The sequence below is a fragment of the Leptonychotes weddellii genome, chromosome 12, assembly GCF_054177405.1.
Source record: "Leptonychotes weddellii isolate Sample4059 chromosome 12, ASM5417740v2, whole genome shotgun sequence".
NCBI lineage: Eukaryota > Metazoa > Chordata > Mammalia > Carnivora > Phocidae > Leptonychotes > Leptonychotes weddellii.
In genome coordinates this window covers 83,818,905-83,839,557 of record NC_138380.1, presented here as the reverse complement: position 1 = coordinate 83,839,557, position 20,653 = coordinate 83,818,905, and the positions used below count along the sequence as shown (strand labels likewise).

At 40.6% G+C, this 20,653-nt stretch overlaps 1 protein-coding gene and 1 non-coding gene across 2 annotated transcripts in view; one reads left to right on the top strand and one right to left on the bottom strand.

Moving 5' to 3' along the window:
• SUGCT (succinyl-CoA:glutarate-CoA transferase) overlaps positions 1 to 20,653 on the bottom strand; it is a 641,807-nt gene that overhangs the window by 164,184 nt on the left and 456,970 nt on the right. The window lies entirely within an intron of this gene.
• On the top strand, positions 2,175 to 2,277 carry LOC115936789 (U6 spliceosomal RNA). Its single transcript, XR_004072186.1, has one exon. It is a non-coding gene; the product is annotated as a U6 spliceosomal RNA (small nuclear RNA).

The window sequence follows — 20,653 nt, the reverse complement described above, 5'->3', positions numbered from 1 at the left end:
TCTAACCCTGAAGGAAACTGCATCCTGAGCACCCCTGGGCCCTGAGCTTGCACTCCACTTACAGATGGACACATGCTAAGGCGTCTGCACTCCGTCCTTGAAGATTCCGGAGACTCGGGTCAGGGGTGAGCCCACCCCCTGGCCTCAGCCTCTGCAGTTCACACTCTGAGTCCCTAAGGTTTGCCCCTGCCATCTCCTCCTTCCTGACCCCTCGAACAGCCTCAGTTCAGGCCACCTAAACCTGCATGAGTCCTCTGATGGACACCGCCCTTCCCTCCCCAGTGGCCCCTAGGCCCTAATGCCACCCCTGCCCCAGCCATGCCAACCACTGGCCGCACCCCGTAACGGCTCTCTGTCCATCTCCAAAACTTGCTCATGCTGAACTTTGCCTCGAATGCCCACCCCAGGAACTCCCACTTGCCCTTTAAGACTCAGCTCACATGACCTGGGAAGTCTTGACTGACCACCAGGTTGAGTAAGAATCCCTTCTTCTGTTTTCTAAAAATCCTGAACATACATCAAGCACAAGAGTAATGCCTGTTAACATCTCTACTTGTGTCCTCAGAGGTCTGGCAAATGTCTGGCACATGGGAGAACTGAGGAAAGAACGTGTTGGCTGACTGACTAATTGAATCAATCTACTGCAATAAGGTGGTCCCATCCATCACCTCGGACCACCAGGAAGAAAAGGCCAAACCTTCTCTGAGATGTTCCTCAGTGCCTAACACAGCGCCTGGTTCAGGTTACCAGTTAGTTAAATAACCCTGAACCATGTAATTCTTCCCCTGACCAATCTTTGTTCATTAAGCCATCATGTATTTTTTTTTTAAGATTGTATTTATTTATTTGAGAGAGAAAGAGACAGAAATAGTGACAGAGAGCATGAATGGAGAGGAGAGGGAGAAGCAGGCTCCCCACTGAGCAGGGGGCCCCAACGCGGGACTCGACCCCAGGACCCTGGGATCATGACCTGAGCTGAAAGCAGACGCCTAACCGACTGAGCCACCCAGGCGCCCCCAGCCATCATGTATTGACCGTCTACTACATACATGCATTCACCAGGCATTGTGGAAGAAATAACCAGCTAAATCGAAGGTCTGGAGGGGTCTGGAGTCAAGAGGAGTAATAGAATTACAGACAGAGGAGAGTCGTCCAGGTCTGAGGGAACAAGCAGCTGCTCTTTGTAGGGGAAATAGGGAAGATCTAGCCAAGGAGATGAGTGTGGAGGCAGATCTTAAATGATGAGTACACTTTTTTTGAGTCTGTTTAGCTGTGTGTGTGTGTGTGTGTGTGTGCCCAAGTGTGTTTTGGATCCACGCTACTACGATCCACAAAGTACGCTAGTATGAATATTTATGCAAATGCTAATTACACACTAATTACACACTATAATCTAAAACTCCCCTTGGTTATTTTCTGCCAACACAATGTCCTCTTGCACGTCTCTCACATTTTTAGCTGTTCTTCAGATGACAGTGGTTTTAACATTCCACAGACCCTGGTTTACCATCCCTGAACGGCTTCCTCTCCCGCGTCCTGTTAATCGCTCATGTTTATTACCATTTTTTCAGCTGCAGTCATTGTGAAAAGTAGCGTGTTTTCCCCCACAGTAATAAATATTCATGTGTTTATGAAGTAACGAAGAAAATGTTGCTGAGCATGAAGAGTCAATGTCAACAGTCAGGAGTGAATGAAACACAACATTAAATCTATTAGCATTCCCACATCTTCCTGGAGGCTTAATTGTTTCAGAAAAGAAGAGGCTGAAGCTCCAGTTTGGAGGTTTTGATAATGACTACAGGATGGGAAGGAAAACAGAAGATACAATTGGCTAGTCCAGGCTCTGCGTGTCATTTCTGTTTCACAACTGCGCATGGGTAAGAAGCCTTTTCACGTTGTTTAATTTCTCCCTTGGAGACTGGGATGGTATGAGGCCAAACCAGAGATAGAGCCTGGGCGGTGATAAGCCGAGCCCCGCTAGGAAATGAGGGGTTGCCTGCAATGGGGACTCCAAATTTGAACTCATATTTGTGACCTCAATACCCCACTTAAATGTACCTACTGGCTCAGGGACAGCTACTGTAATGACACAAATGTAAATTTCATTTTCCACAATTCCCATCTGATGGTGTCTAAGAAGCAATGTAAAGTTACTTTATGAGTGCTTTGAAACAGTACTTGCTTCCGTGGTGCATATACTAACATCGGAACAATTCAGAGATTAGCGTGGTCCCTGAGCAAGGATGGCACGCAAATGTGAGAGCGTTCTATATATATATATTTTTTAAAAAGAGTGCTTTGAAATAGTAACAGATATTTGCTGGACCTGGGTGCATGCAGGTATGCATACAGGACACGAAGCAAATGCCCATGAGACATACGATTCAGACAGAAAAGAGAGAAGAAAGAGGATGGTTGCATGCAGTCCTTGTATCGGGCAGCAGACGAACACTTTGTACTCAGGAGAGAGCTGTAGTCCCAGCTCTGCCACTTACCAGCCGAGAGACCTTAAGAAAGCTGCTTGACCTCTCCAGGCCTGTCTCATCATCCCCTTGATGCAGTGGTTCTTAACTGGGGCAACTTTGAGTGCAGGTGGCAATTTCACACCTCCCCCCCTTCCCGCCCCCAGTCATACCTCATATGTACCCACCTTGCACCCAATGCTGACTTCCATCTTTCCTGAAACCAAGGCTTATATCAGAAAGCAAAGGGCTGGTAGGCACAAATGCATCTGATTTTCAAGCCAAAGCCACTAAATGACCAGGTGACCCAGTGGCATCGGACAATCTAATCCCCCCAAAATGTCTCTCGGCATGTGGTCCAGATTCATCCTGCTACTTCTTGAGGCAAGGTGCTAATTTTTTTTTTTTAATTTTTTTTCTTGCAAGGTGCTAATTTTATCTTAGAAAGTGCAGCAACGTTTCCTAAGCAGTGACAACCTTCTAAGAGGAGAGATCTGACCACCACGGATGGCAAACATTGTTTAATGGCTCCTTTGTTTTGTTTGTTTAACGAGACCAAAAGAGGACAAATTCCTGTCTTCCTCATTGACTTCAGCAAGGGCAGGGTTCTGTTTAAAGACCGGGAAGAACAATGTGGAAATTGTTCACTAACAATGTGAATCATTTTCAGACAATCCCCAGAAAATCTGGGATAAGTTAGGTGGAAGAGAGATAGATGACAGTATGTGGAAAACTTTATTTATGAATGTTAATAAAATTTCTATTGCAAAGGAAATACTAGAGACAAAAGTGAAAAGCCCTACATTGAGAATGAAGCTTATTCCAGCCTGACTCTGAGATGCAAACAAGCCAAAGACCGATTCATTAAGTGCCAAGTTCAAGAGAGGGATGGCAGGCTAGAGCTACAGCTGGAGAAGTTCCCCTCCTCAGGGTTTTGCCAAGAGCCAGCTCACATGCTTTGCAAACCACGATAGATATGTGAGGGTGAACCTGACATCCTTGCTGAGCTTTCCACATGACAGCTTTTTGCAGCATGGAAATAAGTTGGTAGGTTGTGAATGAAACGTAATCTTCCTCATTCACACTTGGGACCTTTGACAAAAATTTTCAAAATGGAAAACAAAAATGGCAGCCAGTCAAAACTCAAGATTCTAATGTTTACAACATCTGGAGATCGCTTTTGAGGACAACGGCTGATAAAACCAGAATGGACAGGTACTGATATGAATATGCACCCCCAATAGACATCCAGGTATGTGTTGGTTACAACCATGGAAAATGACATCTTTTATTTGTTTGAGCTGGGGGAACGTTTTCAAAAAGTGTGGTGAAAACACAGCAGGGCAAAGTTTTTGTGAGGGCCTGATATGCCGACTTCTATTTTCCACAGGTCGGAATGAAATTGTTTTAAAACAGTAATGAAAAGGTATACCACTCCTTAGATCCCTCCAGATCATGGAAAGAGTAAATATTTTACCTGCATATAGCAACTAGGATTTGTGAGGAAGTGAGTATCAGTTAAAGTGTCAAAAAAAAAAAAGGGTCATCAAGGTAAGATGAAGGTTTCGAAATTCTAATACTAAGGAGTATGCTGGACTTTGGGCTCAAGTACAAAGCCAGGCTCTCTAAAAGCTGGCTCATCTTTATTCTGTGATCATATCTTCCAGAACATGTGCCCAAATGCTTTATACTCATTGACAGTCAGTATAACATGGTAGCCAAACAGTGTGACCTTTGCAGTCCAAAGCTCTGGGGTCTTATCCCAGCTCTGAAACTTGTGTGACTTCGGGAAACTTATTTAACCTCTTGGATCCTCAGCTTCCTCACCTGTTAAGTGGGCATAATAATGTTACCTGCCATACAGGGTCATTGTATCAAACGTTAAATGAGTGAAGGCTTGAGAAGCATTTTGAAAGAACAGTGTCTGAAATATTTTAAGCCTTCCATCAATCCTGGCTCTCCTCATCTAATTGCATCCTCACACAGACCGTGTGAAGCAAGTACTATCCATCATTCTCATCTCACAGATGGGAAAGTGAGGATTTGATAGGTAAATTAACTTGCTCAAGAACAGACAGCTCATAAGTAGTGGGGCCAGTCCTTGAAATAACCTGTTCTCGGGCCAAAGCCCAAGCTCCACTATATGATGTATTTGGGAATATGACTGTGAAGAGCAAGAGTTGGTCTTCCCTACTAAAGAAAATAGTTGTTAGGGCAGAAACTAGGAAAATTCCTAGTCCAGAAAGTAACTCCCCATAACCTTCTAGGGGGCATCTGCAACTCCCTCTCCCCAAAGTACTTAGAAAAGGGGGTGCAGGGGTGTGATGACCAAGATGATCACTATCAAAACTCTTCTGCCCTTAATTTAATCAGGGCACTTTCTTACGCTTAGCCCAAAGCGTGAATATTTGAAAGCCTTTCTCCTTCCTCTTTCCCAACAGCCTTCCCAAGAATGTGCACCTCTCAACACCACCAGGTCTGTCATTGGTAGAATTTTGCTGCCTGAGTAAATTTCCGTTGACTTCTAGGTGAAGGCAAAGAGGCCTAGCAAGTTCTTGCAGGATTTTCAAAGGAAGGTTAGTGTTGGTGCCTGAGCTGTATGTGCACCTGTCTTTCTTCTGGGACCCTCCCTCTTCTGCCACCATCCCTGCCAGGCATCTAGGCTCTCTGAATTGTTCTCGGGTCAATGAAAGTGTCCACAGCATCAACAAATTTCACGGCTCCATTTTTCTCACCCAGTTTCCCCTCAGTGAAGGCTCCCATCCTCTTAATACACATTCAAGGACACCTTCTGCATTTTCAGTGACTGTACCATGGAAGCCCATAAAATCAGGACCTTCAAGCTTTCCAATGTTTGCTGTTGCTGTTCTTTCGAGACCTTGAATCCCTTCTTCTTTCCCTATCCTGGCCCCCTACAACTCTTTGTCCCATTAACCTGAAAAACTCCTACCCCTCCTCTAAGGGGAAGACAAATGCCACACTTCATTGCAGTTTTCCTAGCCCACATGAACATCTGTGTCCCCTTGCAAGGCAACATTGTTACCTTCTTTGCATTCTTCAATTTCACATAATCCTATCACATTTAGCACACTGTATCCTAATCTTTCTCTGTTCAGCACCTAATAGTCTTGAGATGTAAAAGCCACTCAACAGGGTTTACTGAGAAAAACCATTAAAAGGTGACTGCCATAGGAGAAGCAGAGTCGGTGTAGTGAGAACAAGTATAATTTTTGATGTCAGAGGGATCTAGTTCAAATTCTGGTTCTGTCACCTCCTAGCTATGCGACCATAAGCAAGACCCCTATAAACCTCTGTTTTTTCATCCATGAAATAGTATTTTTGTAAGAAGTAAATGAGAAAGGAGTATAAACATCTTTGCTACGTGGTACACATTTGAAAAATTTTTGGGTCTCTCTTAAATTTTGCACACATTTTCTTCTCTTTATATTCCTCCTCTCCTCTTCGACCCACACGCTATTTCTTCTTAGAACAGAGGAATTTAGCTGTTAAAAGTTTGGATAAAAGAGAATTATAATGACAGGTTTTAGGAGAATCCCTTCAAGCAGAGTCTAAGAGAGGGAGATAACCCCTTGACTTGAATACCACAAACCTGATATCAAATGTGGCCTTAGTGTGGAGATGGATGTAGGATTTTTAAAAAATATTTTATTGATTTAGTTGAGAGAAAGAGAGAGAGAGAGGGCATGAAACAGGGGAGGGGCAGAGGGAAGAAGGAGAAGCCAACTCCCCACTGATCAGGGAGCCCGAGGAGGGGCTTGATCCCAGGACCCTAAGATTATGACCTGAGCTGAAGGCAGATGCTGAACTGACGGAGCCACCCAGGTGCCCCTGGGTGTAGGAAGGTAAGCCAATGGACTTTAGTATTTCTGGGCCCACTGACAAAGTCATCACCATTATGGAGTAGATATAGCAGGCTATCTTGGTTTGGCTCCATTAAAATGTTAATACATCTAACATGATTTTTCTTTTTTTTTTTTTAAAGATTTTATTTATTTATTTGAGAGAGCGAGAAAGAGAGAGAGTACATGAGAGGGGGGAGGGTCAGAGGGAGAAGCAGGCTCCTCGCTGAGCAGGGAGCCCGATGTGGGACTCGATCCCGGGACTCCAGGATCATGACCTGAGCCGAAGGCAGTTGCTTAACCAACTGAGCCACCCAGGTGCCCCTAACATGATTTTTCTGATTCCACTCTCACCAGAAAGCTGGGCCTGCCTTCTGGGGAGAATCATGGATCATGCTGATCTGACTCTTTCCAGACCCCTATGGCTGTGATATTTCACCATCAGGAAACAGCATGGCTTCTGATTATGATCTGGCTGTCAGAAGAAAACTTCTGGTCTTATTTCAGTAAGTCGCTCAAGTAAATTAATCAGTTTTCTGGAGTCTACCACAAACTCATATACCTTTTATCTTACATGAGACAATATTGATCGACCTAAACACAAACATGATTTCTGGTGTCCTCAAGGAGAGGTCCAGATCACCCCAGATGTCATTTAGCTTTGTTTTCTCCACTGTTCCTACAGATTCCATTGGTATTCTTTGAGATCCTCAGTTCTTTAACAGTAGGCAGTTCCAATCTCAGTTTTTCCTAGGTTTTCCTCTTCTGTCTCCAAGAAAAAAATCAGAGAGCCAAATGCAAAAGGTATATTTGGTCTTGATGGACTGTTATTTTTGCTGTTGGAGGAGAAACAGGCCTTGTCAGTGATTTTTGGCCACAGTCTTTAGGTCCTAAAGATTCCAGCTTAAACGTTTGTATGGATGAATCTCTCTTACTAATTCATTGATGTGACTTACAGTAAGACCTATGCGAATGTAGCTTTTCAATAATTAATACGTAACTTAATTAGTCATGGGGAAGAAGTAAGCACTTGAGAATGATAATATTTGATTTATAAAGCATATGTAAAGGAGACTGGATAGAAAATTTAAAACATTTTCTTGTTTTAAACTGTCTTTTGAACAGAAGTCAGCTCACATCGCAAAAACGTTCTTGTTCATACATATAATGATACTGTAAATACAAGTTTTAAAAAGAGCTTTAAGGAACAGTCGCAGACAACCCAATTGTAACCATCATGTTTACCATCTTGGCCCATGTCCCAAGCTCCACATGTTTTGGGCACAGTGTTTTTTTTTAACACGACAATAAGGGCTCAACTCTGAAGATTCCCTTTTGTTGCTATTCCAAATGCATAAGAGAACAAATCCATTTATCTAAATATGAATTTGAAACTCTTTGGAGTATGGTGACCATATGCATCAATCCTCGGAAAGTAAAAGCAAAATATTAACTTCCCTTTCTGTTGGAACATTTTAGATTTCTGACATGAGGAACTGATCCTATTAAGTGGTAATTTACAGTGGCTACTTATTGCTTAAATGTGGAAAATCCACAGGGGTAGACCAAGGGAATTAAGGAAGAGAGTAGCCTGAGTAAAATAATATGCACAGCTAATCCTCACCATTCACTCTGTATCATTCTCTTCCATCCAATTCCCTACCCACTTCCTCACCTTCCAGTCCATCCACAGCACCCCCAGCTACTCAGTTAAATGAGAAATGTCTGGCAGAGTTTGCTACAAGAGTGTGAGTTGCAGCAAACAGACTTGGTCTATTTATAAGAAATGATCCTTCTGCCATGCTTTCACATCATTCATACCACGATTCCAAGAAGTTCCCCTGCCTTTACTATATGATGCCTTTCACACAGTGAGAGGGAAGGAACTACAAATCAAGAGAAGGTTTTGTCTTTATGGGGGGCCAGCAAGCCAGCAGCAGAAAGTCTCCATCTCTAAAATCAGAGGATAGTTATTCCATTAAGGTTGTGAAATTATTTCATAAGGAAGTTTCTCATAATAATCTTTCTTATCCTTTGAGAGTGACATTCTAAACAAACTATACTGCTCTTTCTTTGCTTGAAAATCTATGATATTTTTTGTGAATGCAGACATAAAAAGATAAAAAATACTGCCTTCCCGATATTTTTATTTTCCCCAGAATCTGGGGACCCATCACTTGCCATGAACTGGACATTCGGCTCTTCTCTAGAACAATGAGATGTTTGCTCCAGCAAAGTCTGCTTTTTCAATTACTCGATAGGCTTAAAATGAGTAAACACAGAGAGAAATGCAGGGTTGTGGGAACTGGAATACAGAACGATCAGTTTGTGGCTTTATGAGAAAGTCTTGCTTACAGTGAGCTTTAAAGAAATGTAAAGTTGGGTCTTTTGCCTCATAGAATTAAGTAAATTTTTCCTTTCCTTCCTTCAGTGACAAACTATACAAGGAGGAGACAATGCATAAAACTCCCCCTCCAGCCCCACAGTCCCATAAATTAGCCTTTAAATAAATCCATTCCATTTCAGAATTCCACAGTGGGACCCTAGAATGTGACTCCCCCCGAAGTGATTGAAAATATGAATATAGAATTTAAATACTTCACCTCATCCACAAACATGCCAATTTTAATTTAAGGTAAGTGTATTTTTATCATATAAATTATTATATGATAATATAATACATTATATATATTACATATAAAATATTTTTTACAAATTATTTTTTAGCTAAAAAAGAATAAAATTTCATTATAGTAAATTTGGAAAATGCAGAAAAATTTTTATAAGACTTTATTTATTTATTTTTGAGAGAAAGAAAGCACACACATGAGTGGCGGGGAGGGGCAGAGGGAGAAGTAGACTCGCCGCTGAGTAGGGAGTACAATACGGGACTCCATCCCAGGACCCCGGGATCATGACTTGAGCCGAAGGCAGACGCTTAACCAACTGAGCCACCCAGGCGTCCCAGAAAAATTTTTAAAAGGAGAAAATTACCCATAATCTCCTTCTCAAACATGATTAGTATTAGCATTTGAGTATATTTTTTCCTTCCAAAATTTTTTATTTTGTATATTACTTTTACTACAATTGTGATTGAAGTACACCAGAAATTTTGTATCTTGCTATCATCTCTGAAATATTATATACATTTCAACGGTTTGATGATAATCTATTATTTACATATAACTGCTTTGAGGCTTTGGAAGTTGTTTTTAATTTTTTATTATTAATGGTATCTTGGGACAAACATAATTTCAAGATAAATAAAAGTGCCATAGCAACTATTCCAGTAATTGGGAATAATACCTAGTTTTTAATGTACTGGGACAAACTGGAACTCAGAAGCACAATGGCTAGTAGATCTTGAAGCATCTCACTTTAGATTTCTGGCAACACAGACCTCTTTGGACACTGCAGATGCAGCTGGAATTTTGGTAAGAGAGGAAGATTGGGTCTCTAATGGCATCCATATTGCCACATGGACATGAGCAAGAAGGTTAAGTCTTTTGGACCAAGAGTCATCGTGCCATGGGAGGCCAAAGGTCTATACTTACATAGCACTAGCATTTACTCACTATTGCACTAAGAATATTATTATGATTACTACTATGATTTTACATTCCTATAATACCTGCCAGATAGGTCTTAACATCTTGAATGAATAGCACCATATTACCAAATCACTTCTTTGGTAAATAAGTTCATGGATGAAACATATCTGTTATGTCCAAAACATATCTGGAGCCTATAATTCCAAATACACACAAAATAAATGAACAAGAATAATTTATCTTCACCATTTCCAAGTATAGCCACCTCTCCTTTGCTTGTGACTTGCTGACTTGTAGAAGCTAGAAGATTCTCTGAAGATGCCCTCAAAAGGATCCTCATGACAGAGTTCCTAAGGGGCTCAACATAAGTCTTGTGAGGTATATGTAGGTAAAAACAATCAAAAGTACAGGCTAGTGCTTGCTTCTCATCTAGAGATTACTGAAGGAGGGAGGTCATGTTGTAGCATGCCAACAGAGCATGAAGTGGTTGTAGTATAACATAATGTTTGTGGGAAGAAAAAAGCATGGGAATCCCCATTTCAGTTCCCCATGGAACCCTGAGGGTCTGAAAGCAGAACTTGGTTGTTCCTGAGCTCCTCAAAAAGGAACACAGAAGTAAGAAGCAGTGCATGAGCTACGGGGCAGAAAAGCAACTGGGGCATCATCAACTACTGGTACGGCTAAAGGAAAATTCACCTGCAACTCTGAAAAGGAGCTGGGGTACAGCTGGAAGTGACCACAGGTTGATGATGAAGGGAAGCTTCAAAAAATCATTTGAACAGCAAAACTATAGAGAATTAATCCAAATTAGAGCAACAGGATGAAGAGCTCCAGGAAGGATGTCTTTAGGTAAATACTAACTGATAAATAACCTATTCTGTGGTTGCTTATCTTATCACAAACACTACATCAGCAGAGTCTACCAATGTCAGAGAAAATAAGACAGAACGAGAAATGAGAATACCTGCTCACAACCAAGTGTCCACTGATGTCAGATCTCTGCTTCCCCACCCCTCACCCTCCGCCAATGGAGCCACGCCTTGCTTGGAAAGGGACAATTAGACATGGTAGGTTGAACACAAATATTTATTATTACCCCCTTCCAATTCTCCATGAAAAATGACAGGAAAGGAAGTTTTCTAAAGAATAAAGGAAGGAAGTGACAGAAGATGAGAGATAGTAGCAACATTGTGTAGGCTGAAAATGCAGTGGATGGGTGGTCATTAACTTAGAGATGGAAAAAAAAAGCTGCAACTATGGATTGGAGGGTGGAACAGTGAGGAGTAAGCCAGTTTAAGCTGCAAAACCCTGGAACTAGAGGCACCAGCAACTTCAAGAAGGTGGGGGTGTGGGATAAAGCTGAAAGTGTGCATTTGCAGATAATTGATGTTGACTGCCCCTCCCCAAACTTTCTGGAGAGGCTGAACATAACCCACAGCTGAGAACAAAAGTAATATTCCATGTAGGAAACCAGACAATTAAGTAAAACTCTGCATGGCAATCATAAGATTCCCTAACTTCCTTCCCCAACTTGACCTAGAACACAGACGACCAGGCTTAAACCCCACAGGCAGAGATTTGTAGGATTTCTCTCTAGAGAACTGAACAGACCAAGAGAATACATGTGTAGATGCTGATATTTGGGGTCCCCCAAAGATAGAGCCTTCTTATCAGCCTGAACTCAAGAAGCGATCAATCCTCAAGAAGCGATCAATCCACAAGGCCTGCCCTCACCTAAAGCTTCCAGCCAGCCTTTTAGTGTCACCTTCTTCAATATGAATAGACCCAATGCTATCTTTCTATATGCTAAGCATCATTCAAAGCACATTTTCATTTTTTACACAGATTGGTTCATTTAATCCTTTACATGTAGTATTAATGTTTTGCACATATACATATAAATTTATTTAATCATCATAACAATCTATAAGGTAAGTACCATTATTGTTCTCATTTCTCAATAAGGAAACTGAGATACCTAAAGACTAAGTAACTTGCTCAAGGTCACAAGCTATGAAGTGGTGTGGCCAGTTTCACAATCTTTCAATTTGGAACCAGAGCCCATGCTTCTAATCTCTACATTATAACGCCTTGAAATAAATGTAGAGACAAAGTTAGGCAAACAGGGAAAAAGGGAAACAATGGAAACAGGCAACCAGGGGCCAAAAGAAAAGTGTAAAATCAACTATAACACATTTATTCAATTTACTCATTGCATCCATTTAAAACAAAATGAAACAAAACACCAAGATGCTCTCTTATTCAGAGAACAAGATAATATAGGAACAGAAGATTCAACATGTGAGTTATAAAACAGAATTACAGAGGGGCGCCTGGGTGGTTCAGTCGTTAAGCGTCTGCCTTCGGCTCAGGTCATGATCCCAGGGTCCTGGGATTGAGCCCCGCATCAGGCCTCCTGCTCGGCAGGAAGCCTGCTTCTTCCTCTCCCACTCCCCCTGCTTGTGTTCCCTCTCTCACTGTCTCTCTGTCTGTCAAAAAATAAATAAAAATCTTTTTAAAAAAATAAAAAATAAATAAAAATAAATAAAATTTAAAAATTAAAAAAATAGAATTATAGAAGTAAAAGACATAGGAAATAAGAGAGAAAGCTAAGATGATCTATCTAGAAAAGACAGAGTAAGCTGTGATTGAAATTAGCAAAGAAATTACACAAGAAAACCTCTAGATTGAATGAGCCCGTGAATATCCAATCAGCATAATAAATGATAAGAGTCACACTAAGACACACTACTGATAAATATTCAGCCACCAAATATAGCAAAGAGTATCCAGAAAGTTTCTAGGGAGGCAAGTAAACATGAAGAAGATAAAGATGTAGAATGGCATTAGGCATCTCAACAGCGACTCTGAAAGACAGAAGACAATGAATGAGTGGCACCTAACCAAGTATCAACCAAAGGTGAAAATAAAATAAAAAGCTTTTCCAACATGCAAAGTCTCAACAAAATTATGTCCTTTGTGTCTTTTTTCCGATAGGAACACAGGGTTCTAGAAAATAGCCCCAAACTGATGATGCAAGGAAGCTTCAAGAAGTCATTCGACAGCAGAACTAGAGAACTAGAGAGAACTAATCCAAATCAGAGCTATAGGAGGGATGTCTTTAGGTAAATACTCACTGAAAATCATCTGTTTGTTGCTATTGTTGTTCATCTTACAGTGGAGTTTTACAACTCCAACGGAGAATTTAAGTATGAATTACTGCTGTAAACACAGAAAACTAAGAAATGGCTAAATAGGGCAGCTGTTAAATTCAGAAAAACATAGGGGCTCCTGGGTAGCTCAGTCAGTTAAATGGCTGTCTCTTGATTTTGGCTCAGGTCATGATCTCAGGGCCCTGGAATACAGCCCGATTGAGATTCTCTTTCCCTCTCCTTATGCCCCTTCCCCCACTCATGTGTGCACACTCTCTCTCTCTGTCTTTCAAATAAACAAATCTTTGAAAAAAATTTTAAAAAGTAAAATATACTCATAAAACAGTATGTGTCTCAATTGTGAGAAATATTTATTTACTCATAATAATGTAAACACTAGCTACGGATATAACCAAAAAACAGTAACCAATTATGTTGGGAAAGGATGCGGCAAAAAACAGGTTGTGAGTTGTGTGGGAGATGATCCCAGAGAGCTAAATCCTCATTGTCTACAGGACAGAATAAATATATATCTACAATTCCAGGAAGTTAGGAGATAGAAGAACTATGTTATTTAGAAATGTGGGGGTAATTAGTAGAAGAAACAACTTTAAGAGTTTTCAGAAAACAAGAATCTGGAGAGGAGATGGTGGGGCAAGAGGATGCTGCTTTTCACTATAAACCTATGAGTTCTACTTGTTTCTTCAAACCATGTATATGTATTACTTTGATAAAATGATTTTTTAAAATTACCAGGAAGTGGGTGGCTCAGTAGTTAAGCATCTGCCTTTGGCTCAGGTCATGATCCCGGGGTCCTGGGATCAAGCCCCGCATCAGGCTCCCTGCTCTGCGGGAAGCCTGCTTCTCCCTCTCCCACTCCCCCTGCTTGTGTTCCCTCTCTCGCTGTGTCTCTCTCTGTCAAATAAATAAATAAAATCCTTAAAAAAAAAAAAAGCTTTAAAAAAAATAAAATAAAATTACCAGGAAGAATTTTAAAAGGGTGGATTAGAGTCTCAGAACTGTCCTCCAAGGATAATCTCATGCTTCTTCGCATTTCTATCCCCTACCCGCATAGAGACTGCTAGGTCTCCAAACATGACATGTCCTATTTCCTGTAATCTGTGATGTTACCTTACATAGGAAAAATATAGATGTAATTAAGGTTACAAACCTTCATATGGGGAGATTATCCTGGATTATCTGCTGGTCCAGTTCAATCACATGAGGCTTTAGGAGTGGAGACCTTTACCGGCTGCAGCAAGAGAGACGCAACATAAGAGGACCCAACCCGCCCTTGTTGGACTTTGAAGGTGAAGAAAGAGGGCCATGAGCCAAGGAAGGCAGCAGAACCATCCTCAGCTGATAATCAGCAAGAAAATGGGGACCTCGATCTTACAACCACAAGGAACTGAATTCTGCTAACAACCAGGATGGACAAGGAAATGGATTGTCCCATAAGGTCTCCTCAGAGGGATGCAGGATACTGACGTCTTGGTTTTAGCTTGGTGAGACCCATGCCAGACTTCTGACCTACACAATTATTAGATAATACAGTTGTGTTGTTTCGTGCCACTACATCTGCGTAATCTGTCATGGCAACAACAGAAAACTAACAGATTTCCTGCTCCTAAACCAACTCATGCAATTACTACTGATGGGAGAACATTGAGTGGCAGTCTGAGAATGTATGTGGACACTCAATAGGCTTAAGAAATCCATAAACTGTAAATTCACCAGAAAGATCATCTTATCTTCTCAATACAAGTGACTAGGGTCACCTGTGAGTCAAGCAATGGAGGACCCACCTACCCATCAAACACTGATCAATATTTTTGAGCATGGCCAAGAGGTCTGAAGGTTCCCACCATGGGAAAGGAAGCTTCAAACATCCAAAATTCTTCCATATTCTCCTATCAGAGCCATTCCTATCAAATGCATCCAAGCCAGTGGGATGGGTTTATGATGGATTACGAATATTTGTAAACACCCAAGATAAAAGCACAGTCTCTGACTTCACAAGTAAGCGCTACAAAAAGAAGAAGGTAGTCTTGAGCACAGGTGAGCATGTGTAAAAACTGACCTACTCTAACAGCTGTCTCTATAGCAATATCAGCAAAAGTTTCAGGGCTAAATCATATTTAACTAAAGGTGCAAACTATCTCTTACTTCAACCTGAGAGCCAGCAAATGAAGAAAATAGCTCTGACCTTTCTTTTTTTTTTCCTTGTTGTAAACTTCTTTTTAAAATGAGATATAATTATCATATAACATTGTGTACGTTAAGGTGTACAACATGCTGCCTTCCTACATTTATATACTGCAATACCATAGTGTTAGCTAACACATCCATCATGTCACAGAATTATCACTTCTTTTCTGTGGTGAAAACTTCAAGATCCAGTCTCTTAGCAACTTTGAAATATAGAATACAGTATTGTTGATGCAATGCTGTGCACTAGATTTCCAAAACATATTCATCTTCTAACTCTAAGTTTGCACCCTTTGATGCACAACTCCTCAGTTCTGCCACCGTCCCCCACCCCAAGCCCCTGGTAACCACCATTCTATTCTACTCTGTTTCTATGACTTCATCTTTTTTAGATTCCACATATATGTGAGATCATACAGTATTTGCTTTCTCGCTGTCTGACCTCTCACTTAATATAATGCCCTCACGGGACGCCTGGGTGGCTCAGTCGGTTAAGCGTCTGCCTTCGGCTCAGGTCATGATCCCAGGGTCCTGGGATCGAGTCCCGCATCGGGCTCCCTGCTCCGCGGGGAGCCTGCTTCTCCCTCTGCCTCTGTCTCTCTCTCTCTCTCTGTCTCTCATGAATAAATAAATAAAATCTTTAAAAATATATATATATATAATGCCCTCATGGTCCATCCATATTGTCACAAATGACAGGATTTCCTTCTTTCTCATGGCTGAGGAATATTCCATTCCAGTAATATTCCTGAGGATATATATATATATATCACATGTCTTGATTATTGTAAATAATGCTGAAATAAACATGGAGTACAGACACCTTTTTGATATCCTCTTTTCATTTCCTTTGGATAAATACCCAGAAGTGGAATCGCTGGATCATAGGGTTGCTTTGTTTTTAACTTGTTGAGGAACTTCCATACTGTTTTCCACAGTGGCTGCACCAATTTACATTTCCACGAACAGTGCAGCAGGATCCCCTTTTCTCCACATCCTTGCCAACATTTGTTATTTCTTGTCCTCTCAGTGATAGCCATCCATCCTAACAGGTGTGAGGTAATATCATCATTTGCATTTCCCTATTGATTGTGATGTTGGGAACTTTTTCATGATCTTTTCTTACTATAACATTCAAGCCTTATGAAATTTACACAGAATTGGGAAATTGTTATTATTATAATTTCTACTCAGAAAAGTCTAGGTTTTTTTTTAAGCAGGAAAGGCATCTAATTTTAAATTTTAGAAGAATAAATTACGATATAAAGCAAGGAAAATAAACTGACAAACTACAAAATACAAAGGAAATCCCATTTCCACTACAGACATGCCAGAAGGTCCAAAACCTCTTGAAAGAATAGCAATAATACAAATGGAATTGATCCTTTCAATTCTTGCACTACAAATATTCTTCAAATCCTTTCCTTTTGGAGACATCAAGCAATTAGAATAGAATAAGAAGAATATAACTTATGTCCATGTTCACAAATGAACAAAGAATTAAGACTATTTTCAAGCTAGGTAAAAACAAATAAAATATGAAATTCTCTCCTTCCCCCTGGGGAGAGTAAGGGGATTTATTTTTGTCTTTTGCCTCAGTTTTCTATGTAATCTCCTCAAGGTCCCCAGTACTTAAAGTGTATTTACAAAGGGGGATCAGGATGTTTTGAGATTAATGTCCCAAAGGAAGTCTTCAGTTGACCTGTGCTAGTGGAAAGTATAAATTTTGCTTAAGTTTAAAGGAAATTCATGGGCTTTCTTAATGGAAGTGTGGATGTTATCTGATGTTGAAATGGGTCATGGTAATGAATTGGACATAGTGCTTCATCTCATTGCTCATTATTATCCCTAGAGTCTCACTTACTACACTACTACTTAATAGATCCCCATCCCCAGGTAGAATGACCATGGCTACACTAGCCATACCTCCCAGATTTGGATCTGGAAACTATGGTCACCATAACCAAAGAGAGCATAGAAAATGCAGAGAGTTATGTGATTTCCAATCATAAATGATGTCAAAATCCCCTCAAGATTGGGACTTTACCAATGTGAAATGTAGATTTTTTTTTTCCCTATAAAACTTCATGACACAAGGAACATCCCTGGGTGGGGGTGGGGGATATAATTACCTTTGACAATAGAATGTACCCTGGGACTTTCAAGGCAAAACTGTCAGGCCTTTTATTTTTCTTTTACTTCTTTTGTGGGTGTGCAATCCTTTCTTAAACATTTGGTCTACATATGGATAGACCTGTGATTTTAAATGGCCTAATGAGCTTCAGACAGACTTCTAAGTAACATTCATGAATAAGCCAAAGAGAGAGTCTCAGATGCTAACATTTACTGTACTAAGAATTTTTTTTGTTTGCTGATTTTTTTCCCCTTTTAAAAAGTTAACACTTATTGAATATAATATATCCTGAATCTTTTGCAGGTGTTAAACAGCTGACTTTAATTTTTTAAAGAACCAAATCCATCTATTACCACCCCACCCCCCCAAAAAATAGCTCTATTTATTTAGGTTATTTTGACAGTAAATCCTTCCTCTCTATTCTGTCCCAGAAAAAAAAAAAAAGGTTGTATTTCTCTGTAAAAATAAACTTTCTGTGAAGATTAAGACATGTCCTCATGAGGACTTTGTTCTTAAAAAGACGAAGGGTCCAAAATGTGGCATTATATTTTTTTGTTCCTAGCCCTTTAATTTAGGATGGAAAAACACATATTAGCAATACTGGCTTACAAATGAAATATTATATCTTTCTATCATGGCATAAAATGCTATGGTATGGCAAGTGGCTCTAAGTTAAGGCATTGCCTAGACTGGATATGAAAGGGAACATCATGGGAGAATACTGGAGTGAGTAAGAGGGGATCCATCATAGGATAGCAAATGAGATTGGAAAAAGGGAGGGGAAATTTAACAAAAGCAAACAAATTTAATTCATGAGGGGTTTGGCCTTGGACTCAGGACTCTACCCTAACATCTGGGCTTTTTTCTCATAAATTTTCCAGTGTTATCACTATTTTATCAACTAGTTATTTTCTGTTGTCCATGCCAGACAAAGTGGCCTCTGCTTCCAGCCACCAAAACAGGGGCCAAAGCAACAAAACAGGAGCAAAGTGAAAAAGTACCTACAGTATGACTCATTGTTGTTAATAAAAGATCTTGATTTCATTGAAGGACTAAGATAGTATAGATGTGTGCAGTGGGATGCAGCCTTGTCCAGATTTCCAATGAGTGGTTGTTATGAAATTGTAGCCTTCTTTAAAATACTCCAGGATAGACAGTGATGTATCCATGCATGTTAGTTTTCATTGATACCCTTGGGTTGGTCATCTGCACTAATCAGAAGTACACATTCCAGGGTTGGTAAGCTAGCATGGGAAAAGATTTCATCAAAAAGCCAGCTCCAAACACAGTTTACCACAAGATGGTCTTTAGCTCTCTTCAAACCTGATAAACACCAGGGGCTTTGTTCATTAGCAGAGTGAATATTAGAAATATTCTTTTTTTTTTTTTTTTTTTTTAGAGAGAGAGAGCATGAGTGTGGTGGGAGGGGGAGGGAGGGGCCAAGGGAGAGGGGAGAGAGAGAGAATCCCAATGCAGGCTCCACGCCCAATGCAGAGCTTGATGTGGGGCTGGATCTCACGGTCCTCAGATCATAACTTGAGCCAAAACCAAGAGTCGGGCGCTTAACCAACTGAGCCACCCAGGTGCCCCTGGAAATATTCTTTAATCATAATATTAGTAGCAAAATATGTGATAGAAACATGGTAGGGGCACATAAATGACATTTAGAAATCTGATAAGCCCAATAGCCTGTACCCTTCAGAATGGTGGCTTGGGCTCCCTGATGAAATCATGTATCCAGACTCTGATTTGAACAATTGTTGGTCACCACTATCTGGAACTCTAGCAACTACGAAAACCAACCAGAAAGGACCTAAAAGTTATGAATAAGCAAACTGGCTTAGGTTCCTTTGCAATCAAGAGACTTTCCTAAAAACTTGGGGCAAGTAAACCAAATTGATTGTAATGTGGGGTTAACTCAATCAAATTGCCTATATTTTCTTCATGTAAGAAAACAGTATCTGTCTTAAAAGTCCAAAATTGTATTCAAAATTTCATAGTTCCTTGCCCCTGTGTCTTATATACGATGTGAACTAATCACCCCTGGAAAAACAATTCACACCACCCACTCTATGTTACTGTAGTGGAATTTTTTTCAGTGAATTTACTCAGAAAGGGAAAGCAAGAGTTTGCCATGCATGCCTTATTTGTGGATTGTTTTCCTTCTCTTGATGACTGGCAGTTCAGAAGGATTTTTCTGGTGAAGTGAGGAGGTATGGATAATTATCTCTTGACAGCTAAATGTAACTCTAGATCAAGCCTCTTTACTTCACACATTCATTCATTCCTGCTCACAGATCAGGAGGAGAGAAAACTGTAAAAATGTCACCATGGCTGCCAAGAAAACACTGTGAGGCGAAAGATAAAATAGGAGCAATAGCTTAGATCTTTGCGCTGTGGTAGTTTCCAAATGGCAACCAATTATCCTTGCTTTCTAGTACTCGCATTCGTGCCGCCTCCTCCTATTCAGAAGACTGACTTGTGTGATCAATAGAATACTATAGAAGTAACTGTGTGAGAATTCCGAGAATAAGTCATAAAAAGTATTGGAGCTTATGCTTTGATCTCTTGAACCTTTGCTCTGTGGGAAGCCTGTTGCCATGCTCTGTAGAGAGGCTTCCTGGAGAGGAACTAAAGCCAACCACCAAGAGCCAGCACCAACTTGCCAGCCGTGACTGTGGGCCATGTTGGAACAGGCCTTGCAGCCCCAGTCAAGCCTTCAGATGACTGCAGACGAGGCTAACTTGTGACTATAAACAACAAGGCAAAACCACTCAGCTAAGTATCCAAAATCTATAAAGAACTTCTTAAACTCAACACCTAAAGAACAAGTGATCCAATCAAGAAATGGGCAGAAGACATGAACAGACATTTTTCCAAAGAAGACATCCAAATGGCCAACAGACATGAAAAAGTGCTCAACATCACTTGGCATCAGGGAAATCCAAATCAAAACCTCAATGAGATATCACCTCACACCAGTCAGAATGGCTAAAATTAACAAGTCAGGAAACGACAGATGTTGGCGGGGTTGCGGAGAAAGGGGAACCCTCCTACACTGGTTGGTGGGAATGCAACCTGGTGCAGCCACCCTGGAAAACAGTATGGAGGTTCTTCAAAAAGTTGAAAATAGAGCTACCATACGATCCAGCAATTTCACTACTGGGTATTTACCCCAAAGATACAAATGTAGGGATCTGAAGGGGTACGTGCACCCCGATGTTTATAGCAGCAATGTCCACAATAGCCAATAGCCAAGCTGTGGAAAGAGCCAAGATGTCCATCG